Here is a 17,455-nt window from a genome sequence, read left to right on the forward strand (position 1 = left end):
AATAATTACTCTCAACACGGTAAGGTAAACATTATATGGGTACCAGGGCATACCGGGATTAGAGGTAATGAAAATAGCAAACTCCTTGGCAAAACAAGCCAAGGAGCAACCCACGGTAAGTCTACAAAACGCTAAGCCGTTTAAAGCTACGCGACTAGAACTAAAGACATGGCCAAAAAATTCACATATATCCCTCTGGAGTAGTGAAGAGAAGGGAAAAAACACAAAAATCCTATGGGAAAACCCAGACGAGGACAAAACAAAAGAATTACTTTTACTAAGTAAAAAAGATATCAGTAGACTGACAGGAATCCTTACAGGTCACCTAGGTCTAAAAGCGCACCTGCACAAAATAGGTTGTGCAAAAAACAGTGAATGCAGAGCATGCGGAGAGGACGACGAAACGTTGAAACATTACCTCTGCCATTGTCAAGCCTTCACAAATCTGAGAACCCAGTTACTAGGGAATGACATTATACCAGGACTCGACCAAATTAGGACAATCGAGTTCAAAAAGATCAGAGACTATGTAAATAGGACAGAGATCCTAGACTAAGTCAAAAAAGATAATCCTCCATAACCCAAAATTAGAGCGCACAACAGGCCTACTTATGGCTTAAGTGTATGTCCACATGGGCATGTGGTAATCTAGTATCACCCCTCTTATCAACCTAACCTAACCCATAAAATATTCTAGAAGAGTATCAGTATAGGTCCACGTCTTCCTATATCCCCATAGAAGCGTACTTCTTGATTTTCGGTATTTTTTAAGTTTTAGCCACATTCGCTTACCAAAATATAGGAAATTTGGTATTTAGTCTTCTTTAAGTCTAAAAACTTTCCGTCAGAAATTTGTCGGTATAGATCGACGTTTTGAAATAGCCCCCATAGAACGGCGCCTCACATTGTTTTACCGAAATTGCTGAAATTTAGTATTAATCTTAAGTCTTCTTCATACACGAAAGGACACTAACTATTCCATTTTACTTCAATACAACTTGTGGTGGAGGGTATAACAAGTTCGGCCCGGCCGAACTTAACGCCGTTCTTACTTGTTTTTTTGTAAAAATGTTTCCTAACATCCGGGATCACGAAATCCCAAATTACATCCAATTCGGTGGTCAAATGGGGCAAATACCAACAAAATTCTTTGTAATATCAAAATCACAAATCATAGCAATTTCCAATACCAAAAATTCTAAGGACAGAAATTTTATTCACCTACTACAATCCGTTCGGAGAGATGGACATGGCTATATCGCTGATCAAGAATATATACTTTGTAGAATCTAAAATAATTATTTCGAAGAGTTACAAAAGAGAATGACAAACTTTATATACTCTCAATTTTATTGTGGAAGTTATAAAAATGGAAAGTTAATTTTTTCCAAAAAATATCTGTGGAATGGTCAAATTTTTTCAAAAACGGTGGTTTTGCGAAAAATGAGAAATATATCTACGTGATACTCATATTAGTCAACACATACATATGTACATATATGTATGTATATTTTTAAAGACAACTACAATTTCAAAGCATTGTTGAACAACAACTTCAAACTAGACACCAAGTGTTATAACTGTTATACATACTTGGCAATTGTTAGTATTTCTCCCTCATGTCACAATGTATGCTACACTGGAATGAAATTATTTAAATTTCCATTGCATCCCTAAACTATGCTTCACTTTATAAAATAAATATAAACCAAATACAATTTCCCCCTATTGCGGTGGTGGATAAAATGTGGTTTAAATTAATTTCATGTAGTGTGTGGAATTTTTTTAGATTATTTGTGGTGGTATTGCAGTCAAAATTACACTCATGAAGTTGGAATAAAATGATCTTGTCAGGTGGTGGTGTGTTTATCAGGGCAATCATGAATAAAAATTCCGTGCGTCCTTTCCCCAATTTCAAAAAGTTTTATTTCCGTATTTATTTCCTAAAAATGAATATTTTTGTCCATTAGGCAAGAATACTCCATAATTAGGAGATTCTTGTTGTTTTCCAAGTTTTACAAAACTCCGAGGCAAATATTCATGATTACCCTGTATAAAAATCGACTTATTTACAGTTGATTTAGATATCATAAGTATTGATAGATCATTGCATAATGATGGTTTCTTACAAAATCGTGAAGCAAGAAATAACTGTAGCTTTTTTCCTAAGTCCCGGTCCACACTAGAGTGATTTCAATGAAATAATTTCATGTAATTATTGGGTGTTAGATATCTGTATATATAGCAACATAAGTGCAGTTTATGGGATGTTCGAAGATCCATTGGATATTGTGACTAATGGTACACCTTGCGGTCTTAACATAATGGCCTAAAAGCTCTAAATCTTACGGCAACCAAATAAAATTACGTCTTGACTCGATAACTATCAAAAGGAATGAATTCCGAAATTAGGTCCACTTCCAAAGTGGACTATATCGGTCCATTTTTTTCGGGTATCTTCTCCCCTAAAGTTCAAAACTTTTGCGTTTTTATCGATGTCAAATTTATGACCCACAATCGTGAGGTCATATACCCCAAACGTTTCAATATTTTTGTCGGAAAGTTTTTATGTCCAAAGAGGCCACGTCGGCAAATACTTTATTACTTGTTTTTCACAAAACAAAAATTATGAATTTTCATAAGTGTCGACAGAAGTGATTAATCTTTGGGCATAGTCCTTGGAAGGTTTTTAATTAATTGAATTAATCGAGCTATATGACCTAGGAAGATTACATAGACAAATTGATATCTAGCGAAGTCCTACGCACACATCAACCGCTATGCGACGATCGTTTCGTTAACTGGTTAGGTTAACATCCTCAGGCATATTGGATGTTGTTGTTGCTAGACACTTTTTAGTGCTTTTAATGTCATCGAGTCCATAAACATCTACTCCCAGCAAACCAAATGTCGGATGTCCGACATATCGGAACAATTTCGGAAGCAAAATCGTTCAGATTTCGTATCGATTTCTATACAATTTTTTGTACGGGGATTCGTTCAGATTTCGTTCCGATTTCGGAGAAAATGTCGGAGGTAAATTTCCCTTCGAAATTGCTAATGTTTTTCTTCCGATTTCGTTACGAATTCGGATCGATATGTCGGAAACAAATTTCCCTTCGCACAACAACCACCTTTTGTATATATTTAACAAGCAATATTTTAGTTTGTTGTCGAAAAACAAAATGGTTGGTTATAAAATTCGCATATACATTTTTTAAATATTTTAAATATAAATGCAACATATAATAATTCAAGCTAGTGCTATAACTACAAAATGATAACAACAGTGAAAATCATTAGATATCTTTGAAATTATAATATTCCAATATAAAACATAACAAAGAAAATTTATCAATAAAAAATTGGCACCAGAAAAAAATTTTTCCTTAGATAATCATACGAAATTATTCCAAAATCATTCAGAAATCTTTACGAAAGTTCGGAAGGAACCTCAGATTTTCATACGACATTATTCCGAAATCGTTCAGAAATCTGTACGAAAATTCGGAGGACAAAATTCGAATTCCGAATTTCCCAAGGATTTTCTTCCGATTTCGTTGCGAATTCTGACCGAAATCGATCCGATTTCGATCCGACATTTCGTTCCGAAATTATGTCAACCACTCCATACAACTTTCGTTAAGATATCGTTACGATTTCGGATCAGATATCGGACGTAACGTCCGAAATTTGTTCCGATTTCGTTACGATATCGGTACGATTGGTTTGCTGGGCTCCTACCCATAGACTAATGAATGTGTAGACCAGTGTCAATCACCACTGGGCTCGCGAGCCGTGTCTGTGTGAACACACACAATCTAAATTGTGGTGAGTTTCTTCGTTACTCTCACCACCGATCATCTTCTTGTTTTAGCAATGGATTAACGCACACGATGTTTATCTACCCAGCAAACCAAATGTCGGATGTCCGACATATCGGAACAATTTCGGAAGCAAAATCGTTCAGATTTCGTATCGATTTCTATACGATTTTTCGTAAGGGTATTCGTTCAGATTTCGTTCCGATTTCGGAGAAAATGTCGGAGGTAAATTTCCCTTCGAAATTGCTAATGTTTTTCTTCCGATTTCGTTACGAATTCGGATCGATATGTCGGAAACAAATTTCCCTTCGCACAACAACCACCTCAGAAATCTGTACGAAAATTCGGAGGACAAAATTCGAATTCCGAATTTCCCAAGGATTTTCTTCCGATTTCGTTGCGAATTCTGACCGAAATCGATCCGATTTCGCTCCGACATTTCGTTCCGAAATTATGTCAACCACTCCATACAACTTTCGTTAAGATATCGTTACGATTTCGGATCAGATATCGGACGTAACGTCCGAAATTTGTTCCGATTTCGTTACGATATCGGTACGATTGGTTTGCTGGGTAGAGAGGGATAGATAATCTCGTGTGTGTGCTCAACACAAGCTCAGCCGTTGAATTTGTTGTTGCTGGTGAACACTGGTGTAGACGAACAAATCCTCTCAGTCAAATTCTCTCACTCAATGAGAATTGAGTCAGTTTACGAGATACTCAATTTTTAAAATGTTGAAACTATTTTTGATGGTAAAAGGCAGTATGTGGGTAGTATTTGGCCGGATCTACACCCTCATATAAAAAAATCAAAAAAATCTTACAATTTACCCAAAAACAAAATGCAATTGAGTGAACACACAGCATATTGGTTGTAAGAGCGACCCCTACAAAAAACAAGCACACTACAATTTCTCTGTCTATTATTTTATTTGTCTATGCTCCTACCATTAAGATAGAAATAAGCCGGCTTTGCTAAAATTTTGCTAATTTTTGTTTTTGCAAATCCCAAATATGGATTTCGTAATCTCAAACAGTACTGCGAGTAGGATTCGGAGTCAATGCGCCGTAGTTTGTATCTCCCGACTCCTGATAAAAATATTGTCTTATTTTGCTTCTTAATGTCCTTTTTTTGATTTTTTAGTTGGCTTCTACGTACTCATTTCTGGTAAAATAGTAATGTTTTGGTGTTTTTATATTTTTTGTACATCAGCTGGAAAAAAGGCTCTGTAGAGAATTTTTGATTGGAAATATTCGACCTAAGTCTAATCTACACTCGCGGATTCGAGTTATTCTTCTTTTTAGATTTATTTATTTAATTTAATTAATTAATGCTATACAAATAACAGGTTTTTGAGATAGATCATTTTATCAGGATCATTCCTCCGGGTCAAAAATGTGTTCAATTGAAAACATAATAAGGCAAAAGTAATACAAAACTTTTTTAATGGGATATAAGTTAGTGTGTGATAAAGAAGAAGAAAAAGCGTTATGTTCGGGCCAAACTGTTTATATCCTCCACCACATTAAAAAATTGTCTCTATCTCTATTCGACATATTCGCGAGTGCAATCCCTGTATTCAAAAGTGGATCTATTTTAACCACTTTTTGCATGGAGGTTTTCCCACCAAAAGGATTTCCAAAATCAATATTACAGACAGATAGATATTTTTAAAAGTTAGAATAATAGTTTCGGAAAATCGAAAATCTTTCGATGGCGAAAACGTAGACCTATATTGGCAATTCTCTGGGGGAATTAGACCCCAAATTGACAAATAAGAATTGGAGAATTTGGTTTAAATCTTGAAAATACTAGGCGGAACCTTTGTATGAGGATTATATCGAACGTTGTTTGATATGGTTCATTTTCAATTCTTAACATCCAAGGACTAATATATTATACTCTCCCTCCCTGATGGCATGTAATCCTGTCAGTGAGTACAGAACATCCCTGAAAACAATTACAATAACAAAGCGTCCAAATTTTGTATAGATCTGTAGAAATGTGAGTTTAAAATCTCACCATGAATTCCAGTTTTTGAACGATTGGCTAGTTGTAATAAATTAGAATTATTTATTGCACATCAATAATAATAAATACATGTGTATATGTAAATCTTAAATATAAATATAATAAGCTGTATATAATGAATCAGTGAAATATGGCATACAAATAATGAAACTGGACGCAGAAAATGAATATTTTATTATTTATTTTGAGTTTGGAATATACTTTTGTGTAAATCAGTCAGTCGTTTTTCAAAAGCAACATACATGCGGGCAACACTCCCAAAACTATAGCACTTAAAAGAACTTATTGCAGATTTACTACAAGGCAACTTCATCCAACGCATGCAATTTATGATGGTTGGACACTTCTTCTTTAATTTCACGTCGAAACACAAATTTATAGCCGTAGGCGGCGAGAACGGCAGCTAGCAAAGGACCAATCCAATATATCCAATGCATGGTGAAATTGTTGTGCCACAAGGCAGGACCGAAAGAGCGAGCCGGATTCATACTAGCACCAGTGAAGGGACCCTTTAATTAAACCAACATTAAAAATATCCAAAAATAACATATTGCTTATACTTACAGCAGTTGTGGCCAAACAGGTAATGGCCAAACCAAAACGAATTGGTACCGAATCTTGAAAATTAGTATTTCGTGGATCCCAGACACCGCAACATATACAAATCAAAACGCCAGTAATAATAAATTCAATTGTGTAAGCTTGTCCCAGAGACAAATCAGTATGAGGAATTGTTACACACAATCCCGACGAAGGAGTATTTATTGCATCTTCGTGTAGCACAAGTTTCAGCAAACCATAACCAAAAATGCTGCCCAGCATTTGACCACAGAAATACACAATGATCATAGGTGCCTTTACCATTCCATAAATATATGCCCGCAATGGTAACAGATGGATTTAAATGTGCACCGGATACACAGCCAAAACATTGTATTATTATCATAACAACAAATCCGAAATTTAAACACATTTGTAGGTGGCTATTGGGAAACTTCTCTGTGCTCACACAGCCCATACAACCGAGGAATAGCATTATCGCTGTACCCAAAAACTCAGCCAAGAAGACGCAGATTTTATCTAAAGTATCAGTCTTTAGTTTTATTTTGCCCCGTACATTTTTACAGCAACTGAAAAGAGCAGAAGACATTTGAATGTCAGTGATTTAATGTTACTGTTTATTATAAGTTAAACTTTTCATGTTACACGGTGCGCCTTAACTAATTTTAAATGGAAGGTGCTTACACCTGGGAAGTTTTTGCAGATTCTGAAACTACATTGTTCATAGATGAGAAAAAACAAAAAAATCGCCGGAGGGATTTTCAAATAAATCGCGATTTAAGTTCACACTTTTAGGGGTTCTTTAGGTTTTCACGATTTTGCTTGGAAACCGCGAGTCCTATGTTAATGGGCCTGAACGAAATGTAGTAGCTGTGAAAATTCTTCACAAAGTTGACCTTTATGATATTTTCGTAGGTTTTACCGTTTTTGAGATATAGAAGTTAAAATTGAGACAATGCACTGACTGTATCGTCTCCTTATAAAACAATGTCATTACTGCAATTTCCCAAATTAAACTTATATATCTTGAAAATGGTACAACCTAGGAAAAAATAAATCATCCAGTCTTGTAGAGAATTTTCACAGCTTGCGGTTTCCAAGCAAAATCTTGAAGACTTAAGATAAAAATCTAAAAATTTGAACTGAACCTCTATATCTAAAAAATGGTAAAACCTACGAAAAAACCTAAAGGACAGTCTTGTAGAGAATTTTCACAGCTACAACATTTTCTTTAGACTCATTTCGATACGAATTGCGGTTTCCAAGCAAAATCGTGAAAACTTAACTTCCCAGGTGTAAGCACCTTCCATTTAAATTTGGTTAAGGCACACCGTGGTTATAGTGAGCTGGAAACATTTTTTTAAATACATGTCCAAACTTCAGCAAAAATTGTGGACCGATCTACAGAAATTTAGAAGTTTCACCCGAAGGATAAACGACTTGCTACAATTCGGAAGACAAGGACCGACAGACCAAAGATATATTTTAGACAAACATATGGCCGGTCACCTGACCATGACCTTAAAATTATTCTAGGCGATTTTAATGCCAACATTGGAAAGGAGATTATATTCGCCCCAACTGTCGGAAAATTCAGTCTACACAGTGAAACATCTGAGAATGGAACAATTAAAAAAATCTTAAACTTCGGCCGGGCCAAACGTTTTATACCCTCTACAATAAAATTTCTAAGCTAGAATGGAAAAGTTATTTTCCTTTCCTGTCCACAATTTTAGGTGGAGCATTTTTTCGATCACGGATACCCCAAATGCATAAATCAATTCAGCAAATATATCTAAAAATGTTTTTAGTCTCGATTATATCAAAGTGTAGACCTATGGTGACAATTTCTGGTGGAGAAGTTTTGTGACCGCTGGGAACCTCAAATGTCAAATTACAGATAGTTGGTGAACAAATATAGCTAAATGCCTCAAAACTCCTAAAATCTGGAAGTATCATTATATGGGGCTATACAAATCATGGGCCTATGCTAACTAACAATTTACTGTAGAGAGGTTTTGTGACCACTACCGTTATATGAGACCTGTAGAAGAGCATGCCTATGTTGACAATTTGTGGTATAGAAATTTTGCGACTGCAGAGAACCTCAAATGTCAAATAACGGGTAGTTCAGTCAAAAATGTAGCCAACATCCTCAGAATACCTTTAATCGGGACGCATCGTTATACGTGGCCTATACCAACACATGGACATACGCTGAAAATTTTTGGTGGAGAAGTTTTTTGACCTCTGGGAACCTTAAATATCGAATCACAGCAAGTTCGTTCAAAAATTTTAGCTAAAATACTTAAAAACCCAAAAAAGGGATGTATCATTATATGGAGGATATATCGAAACCAATTTTTGGTGAAGAAGATTTGTGACCACTGGGAACCTGAAATGTCAAATTACAGGTAGTTCGGTCAAAAATGTAGCTAAAATCCTCAAAATAGCGAAAATCGGGAAGTACCGTTACCAAAGCATGGACCTATGTATATTGATCATTTTAGTGGAGAGGTGTTGTAATCGCTAAGAACTTAAAATGACAAATAACAGCTAGTTCGGTTAAAAAATTTAGCTAAAGTCCTCCAAATAACGAAATGTGGAAGGTATAGTTATTTGGGGGCTATACAAAAACATCAACATATGCTGACAATTTTTGGGGGAGAACCACAAATATCAAATTACGGGTAGTTCGGTCAAAAAACATACCTAAAATTCACAAATTAACAAATTTCAGGAAGTATCGTTGCATGGGGGCTATACCAAAACATGAACCAATATTGACAATTTTTAGTGTTGTAACCGCTAGGACCCTCAAATTGCAAACTGCAGCAACTTCGGTTAAAAATTTTAGCTAAAATCCTCAAAATACCGAAATTCGTTATCGTTATATGGGAATATACCAAAACATGAGCAAACATCGAGCCGGACCACTACCTTGTTGCAGCAAAGTTACGTACCAGATTAAACATAGCAAACAAAGTACGAAAAGCCACAACACGGAAGTTGTACATCGGTAAGCTGCAATCACAACAGATAACTACAGCATATTTCATTCAGCTCACCCAATTGCTTACTGAAAGCACTCCATGTTCCGATAACATAACCGCGCACTGACAAAATATCAACACAGCTGCAAAATCCGTACATGGATACCAGACCACTAGCAAGGAATTCATGGTATGATCAGGTGGTCGTTCTGCCACCGAAGAATGCGGGATATAATCTGTAGCTGACGAGAGATATATCTAGAGAGAACGAGAAATGTCCTTTTCGCAAGAAAAATAGAGAAGATATGCACCAAAGGATACCAAATTATTGGTATCTAATAATAGCGACGACGACGAAGATATTACAGATCCAATCCCAGAAGATGGTGTTGAATGTATTCCGTAATGCCATGTTGAGATAAAGATAGCAATATACCGGCTAGAAAATAATTAGGCAACAGGAACCGATGGATTACCAGCCGAGCTGTTCAAAACCGGAGGCTACAGCCTGATAAGGTGTATGCATCAGCACTATCTGGCAGGAAAAAGGCGTACCTGCCGATTGAAATCTAAATATCCTGTCTCACGTACACAAGAAAGGAGATAAGACAGTGTGCTCTAATTATAGGGGCCAGAATTATGCCCGTGTTGCGTATAAGATAATACCAGGGATAATGTGCGAACGACTAAAGCATATAATCAAAGAAATAATTGGGCCATATCAATGCGACTTTAGGCAAATCCACAATTGACCACATATTTACCCTGCGCCAAATCCTAGAAAAGACCTGAAGTCGATTATAGTGCATCTTTCGAAAGCCCATTACATTCAAAGGTATTTCAAGCCCGCAATGCTCATTCGGTTTTGTAAGATGACTCGAACTTATACTCGGTCCTCAGTTAAAATAGAAACAATTGAGCAAAGGCTATAGTCGGAACGGGGTCGACTATGTGATACCCTACACCACTACCCCTGTGCATAAGTTTTATTATCCGTCTATCACCAAATTCAATATGCTTCTTCCTCTCTGGGACCCACTTAGGCCACCAAAATTTCGTGACGATCCGAAAAAAATTTAGCGTAATTACAAAAAAAAGATGGTAAATTGGATACATTAGGAACTATTGTGATATCTCCCTTTTTTGACCAACTTCGCCAACCTACTTTGCATCAATGTAAAGGCGATACTTTCTTCTTACATTGATAGGCTTTGCCGTTGGAATACCCACTAGAAGCCGAGATATTCGCAAAAGAATAAAACTTTGAATTTTTGTCCATCCCCTGAATATTATCCGACCATCACCAATAGACTTCTTCCTCTGTGGCACTCGCATCAACTCCCAAAATTATGTGACGATTCGATCAAAATTGCGACCTAAGCGTGATTAAAAAATGGAAAAATGAAATTCATTACAGACTTTGCGATATCTCCATATTTTGACCACCTACGCCAACCTAGTTTGCATCAATGTAAAGGGGAACTTTTCTTCTTCGGAGATATGCGCATATGAATAAAACTTTGAATTTTCTCCACATAAGTTCTTTACCCCTGAAAATTGGGCATCACCAATAGGCTTCTTCCTTTGTGAGACTCCCATCAACGCCCAAAAATTTCGTGATCAGATAGATCAAAATTCCAACTGTAGCGTGATTACAAAAAATTGAAAAATGGTATGATTTACCCACTTTTGCGATATTTCCGTTGTTTGACCACTTACGCCAACCTACTTTACATCAATGTAACAGAGAACTTTTCTTCTTCCATTGATATGCTTTCCTTTTTGAATACTCTTACTAAAAGCGGAGATATTCGCGTAAGAATAAAACGTTGAATTTTCTTCACATAGGTTTTTTGCCAATTCCTACCACTGAACATTATCCGACTATCACCAAACTCAATAGGCTTTTTCCTCTCTGAGACCCCCAACAACCCCCAAAATTTCGGGACGATCCGACCAAAATTGCGACCTGTAGCGTTAATTAAAAAAATAAAAAATGGGATGTATTACCGACTATTACGATATCTCCTTTATTTGGTCACCTACGCCAACCTACTTTGCATCATTGTAAAGAAGGGATTTTCTACTTTCATAGTTATGCTTAGCTTTTGGAATGTACCTAACCAAAGCTGTGATATTCGTCATTATTAGACATCGGATTTTAGCATGTGTTTTATTTCTTATCTGATTGTACTGAAATATTTGATCAAGGCGCTTTGAGGGTTAATTTTTCAATATTTGGGGTCATATCAAAAACATGCAAAAATATGGTAAATATGCATGTGTTTTTTTTTACGAAAACCGTCAATTAAATTTGGAAAATCCTAAAAAGTGTTCTAAATTAAGTTTTTTGTCAGTTAACGTCGTTTTTTGCAGATTATAATGTTATTGAGACTCTCCAGATATTCCGCCACAGCAATAAATCTGGACTAATAAGACTTAAATCGGTTTTCACAAGGTGAGAAAATGTAAAATAACCCAGTCTTCCTATTACAACATAAGTTGCTTTCTATACAAGGAGCTAGAGTTAATCATCGCAATTTTTGTTTAGATAAAAGCGCACTTGTTCTAGTTTTTGAATGAGGGTACGTTTTTTTAGCACAAAATGGGAAAAAGTATTAGAGTACCATTTCCGATTCCAGGTTCTGGAATATAACTATAATTAGAAGTATACGTTTTGAATACCCAAATATTAGATTTGAATATATTTTATAGTGTTTAGTACTTTATTCAGTATATACTAGAGGTGGGCGCGCGTCGTGCCGTGAGTAGTGCGTGTTCGTGCCTTCTCGAAAAACGCCGTGTTTGTGCGTGTCGTGCCGAAATACATTTTTGGCCGTGCGTGATCGTGTTTTTTTGTTCGACACGGTTTTGCACGACACGACTAAACACGATCTGCACTATGTGACACGATCGTGCTAAATTTTTGGTCTCCCTTTAGAAGTCGTGCAAGAGACCATATAAAACACGAAAATCGAACAAGAATATAAAACCGACCAAAAATGCCTAAAATTATTTGCTTCGTTTTTGTAGTCTGGTACTTATAGCTGTTTTGTTATGGAAAGGCAATAGTATGAGTAAAAAAGATGACGTTTGTTTGCAATTTGTTTTGTTGTGAACACAAAAACTACTCAGAGGGTCAACGCAATATACTCTCTTTGCAAATCAGATGTTTATCTACACACAGAGAAGACATATTGTTGGAACAATCATATTCTAAGAACAAAATAGTGTATTTTAAAAATCTGAAAATATATATTGTTGTTTCAACCATATATTTTTTATTAGGAAACATGATGACACAAAATATATTGTTGGGCCGATAATAAAATTTTTTAAGAATATTAAAATACACTATTTTGTTCTTAGAATATGATTGTTCCAACAATATTTTTTCTCTGCGTGTAACTGTATTATCTATTATGGATGATGTTATTGAAAAACATAAACATCCTCTTCCCGAATTGGGACAACTGATTAACTGCCAAAAAACGTTGTAAGATATTTTAAACACTCGGAGCTAAACAAAAAAATTTTAGAAAATGTTAAAACAAGTTATAAGAACACGTTGGTTGAGAGCATACACCAAGCCCAGAATGAGATTAAGAGTATTTTGCAAAAAAAGAATGAGTTGAATCGTATATCTGAGTTAAAGTTTGCTAGAAGCTCTATTGGGTTTTCATAAAAAATTCAAAGAGTGTTCCAAAAATTAAGCTCGGAAAAGTACCCTAATATGCACATTTTTGCCCTTTGATCTAAAAAACTTTTGAAAGTCTGCTCATGTTCTTAAATAAGAATAGAAATTAAAAAAGATTAGGAAAATTAGAAGAACATATGGGGATTTCTGAGTGAAATCGGACACTTTTTCAATAAGAGGTTTTTTATTTCCCTTATTTTTTGCTGTGGTGATGCTGATCGTCAACAAAACATGTCAGTATATTATCTGATTTTTTTTCGACCAACGGCTCCAGGGATTTCGCGCCTTGAAAAGGTCGAATTCTGTGAAATATATATGCAAAGAAATACTCATAACTTCTTTAATATTGGTCCAATTTGAAAAAATCTTTATTAGTACGTTCTGTTGTTTAATCACCTATTTAATAAAAATAGAAAATTTGGCACAGTTGGTTTGGATGCAATTTTCGCGATTCAATATTTTAAATTAATTTTTAGCAATGATTGACCCCTTCAATTTTTTTGAAAATTTTTTGTATAACACTACGATCAGTTACAAAAATTTTTGGGTCCTACTTGGGAGTGGGATTCGAATAATAACTATTTTTTCTAAATTTTTTAAAATTTGTCAGTAACGTTTTCCTATATACAAATGCGCTAATCCATTTTCAAAATCTAAAAATAACCCTGTTTTTACGATGTTTAAGATAAATTCCTAAATAAAACAACAAAACAAATGTTAAAAAAATATTTGTTACATTTTTTGTTAAAATAACAAATGTTTCACACTGGTATAAAGGACAAATTTCAAAGACTTCTCTAAGCGTTTGTCATGAAAGCCATACAATGATTGAAAAAATATTCAGTGTTGTAAAAAACAAATTGCATTTGAAAGAGAAAGAGTTGCATGATGGCGAAGCCGTCCCACATCCGATATGTCTAAATTGTTTTCTATTTTTTTTTTATTATTACAGTGTTTTTTTTTTATTATTATTATTATTATTATTATTATTATTATTATTATTGTTATTATTATTATTATTATTATTATTATTATTATTATTATTATTATTATTATTATTATTGTTATTATTATTATTATTATTATTATTATTAATATTATTATTATTATTATTATTATTATTATTATTATTATTGTTGTTATTATTATTATTATTATTATTATTATTATTATTATTATTATTATTATTATTATTATTATTATTATTATTATTATTATTATTATTATTACAGTGTTTTATTTAACTTGCTTTGGTGTGTGTTTAGTTCAAATCTGGTAACTCATTTTTAACACGGTTGCAGTTGACCAATCGAACTTAAAATTTGCACACATTTCAGATTTGGATGACAATACATGAATATGAAATCAAAACCAATATTGGTCCATTTTTTACACTGTTTTACAGTGTTTTATCTAATTTGCTTTTCAAATCTGGTAACTAATTTTTCACACAGTTGCAGTTGACCAATCAAACTTAAAATTTGCACAAATTTCAGGTTTGGATGACAATACATGAATATGAAATCAAAACCAATATTGGTCCATTCTTACAGTATTTTTACTGTGTCTAACTTAACCCCCTTTTCAAATCTGATTTTTAACCACGGTTGCAGTTGACCAATCGAAATAAAACTTTGCACACTTTTCAGATTTAGATGACAATACGTGAATATGAAACCAAAGCAATATGGGTCCATTTTTTCCCATAGCCCCCATATAACGGTACCACCCGATTTCCGGTATTTTGCTTTTCAAATCTGTTGCAGTTTTTTCACACAGTTGCAGTTGACCAATCGAACTAAAATTTTGCAAACTTTGCAGATTTGGATGACAATACATGAATATGAAATCAAAACCAATATTGGTCCATTTTTACACTGTTTTACAGTTTTTTATCTAATTTGCTTTTCAAATCTGGTAACTCATTTTTCACACAGTTGTAGTTGACCAATCGAACTAAAACTTTGTACACTTTTCAGATTTGGATGACAATACATGAATATAAAACCAAAACCAATATGGGTCCATTTTTTCCTGTATCTCCTATCCAGCGTTACCACTCGATTTAAGGTATTTTATCGTCATTTTAAGCCCGTATTGGCTGTTTTTTGACAACTAGGTTTTCCAACAGTACAGAAACGTACCCATTAAAAATTATGGACATAGGTCCAGGTTTTGGTATAGCCCCATATAGCGGTACCGCCCGATTTCAAGTGTTTAAAGGATTTTTTAGCCAAAATTGGCTGTAACTTGGCATTTGGAGTCCCCAATGGTACAGAAACTTCCCCACCAAAAATTATGGACATAAGTCCAGGTTTTGTTATAGCCTTTATATAACGGTACTACACGATTTCAGACATTTTAAAGTTTTTATCTAAAATTTCGGCCTAAATTGACTATAATTTTGTTCTCAGTGGTCAAAAAAATGTTTTTAATAAAAAGTTAAAAATCTATACATATAAAAATGGTGTAAAAAATGTATAGTAATTCATAAAATGAGAACGGCTAGACCGATTTCTGTAAAATTTTTTGTCAGTTATTCGCATTTTCGAGGAGAAGGTCTTTATGGAAGAAAATTTTGGAATATCCCTCTGGAAAAGTCGGAAAATTGGAAAAATCGAAAATTGAGTTTTTGTATGAAATTTTATTTCTTAATAGCGAGACGAAGTTCGTCGGGTCCGCTAGTAAAATATAATTTAAAAAAATTAAGTAACAGTGTTATATTTTCTATTTTGATTTTCTTCGACCTTTTGTTGATATTAAATAAAGAGACGAGTGTTTTTTGAGTTTAAGGTCTTTATTGGGATGTAATTTATTTTATTTAATAACAGTGTTTTATTTATAAATGCACTTAAAAGTAGAAAATAATTTTACATGATGGAATCTCTCAAATAAAACGCTTGCCGTTGAATATTGTCACAATTTTTAATTCAAATGCAAGCGTTTTATTTGAGAGATTCCTCATGAAAAATTATTTTCTACTTTTAAGTGCATTTATAAATAAAACACTGTTACTTAATTTTTTTAAATTATATTTTATTATATACCACAATGTGGAAAAAGGGTATTATAAGTTAGTTTTGGTAAAAATGCATGTAACACCGCGAAATATTCGTCGGATACCCCCAATGTGGTATACCAATCTTCATATCTCGAAAAGATAAAGCGATTTTGAGATGTGTCCGTCCGTCCGTCTATCCATTATAAATTGTAAACACGCTCCAGGCCGCAATTATGGACCGATCGTCACGAAATTTTGTATGGAGGTCGGGTTCAGATCAGAATAGATCCCTATTTTTATTGGTGATGATCGTGAAATATTTAGCGGGTGAAATGGACCAAAAACATAATATTTATCCAATTTTCTAGCGACTCTGTAGGTCTCAATAATAGTCCGATCAACGCGTAATTTTAAATAAGGTAAGAGTATATCACAAAGGAGAAGCTTTCAATTTGAGATGGCGATCGGATAATATTTAAAGAGATAAATGGACCAAAACGTTTGTGTGAAAATTGTGAAAATTTTTAATATACAGCTTATATCTTAATTCCTGGAAGTTACATTCCGGACAAGTGAGATATACTTGAAAGTGGAACGCTTGACCTTTCAATTGATGCCAATTATGTTCGTGTGCATGATCAGATAACAGAGTTATAGCCTAATATATTCCGTTATTTGTTTGTAATGTAATAATAAACTCGCTAGAAGTCGCAATTATACATCAATAGTCACGAAGTTTTGCACCGGGTAAGAGTATAGGTCGAAAAAAATGACTACAATTTTGAATGATGATCTGATATTCTTTAGCGGGTGAAGTGGACCATTACTTTTGTATGAAAAATATATAAAAAAATTATTTTTGGTCGATATTTTAATTCCTTGAGGACATATATATTTCGCAAAGTAGCCTACATATGGAAAAAACTACTGACTTTTCCTCTGATGTAAATTGCAATAAAGTGTTTGCTAGATAACGGGCCTACTGTCTAATATATATTGGGTTCTGTGTAGAGAACCACATTTTTATCCCATGCTACATATTGTCTCTCCAAAAGTTTATGTAACACCACGAAATATTCGTCCTAGACCCCTTATTTGGTATGCCATAATTCATATCTCGACGAGATAAAAGCGATTTAGCGATGTGTGTCCGTCCATTAAAAATTGTAAAAGAAGCGTACAAACCAACGTGAAGATCAGATAATACTTAGCGGGTTAAATGGACTGAAACTGTTGTGTGAAATTGGTAAAAATTTCAATAACGTAGCGGTTAAACAACGGAAGTAGTAGTACTACATAAGTGGGTTTCAAGTTATGAGTATTTCTTTTATTTCTTTGCATATGGTT

At 34.2% G+C, this 17,455-nt stretch overlaps 1 pseudogene; it reads right to left on the reverse strand.

Annotated features, from left to right (window-relative positions):
- Window positions 1-6,001: 6,001 nt before the first annotated feature.
- Window positions 6,002-17,455, reverse strand: part of LOC141390741 (aquaporin-like) — a 434,687-nt pseudogene continuing 423,233 nt past the window's right edge.

This window comes from Musca autumnalis, unplaced genomic scaffold (assembly GCF_047663935.1).
Source record: "Musca autumnalis isolate F117 unplaced genomic scaffold, ASM4766393v1 scaffold_1, whole genome shotgun sequence".
NCBI lineage: Eukaryota > Metazoa > Arthropoda > Insecta > Diptera > Muscidae > Musca > Musca autumnalis.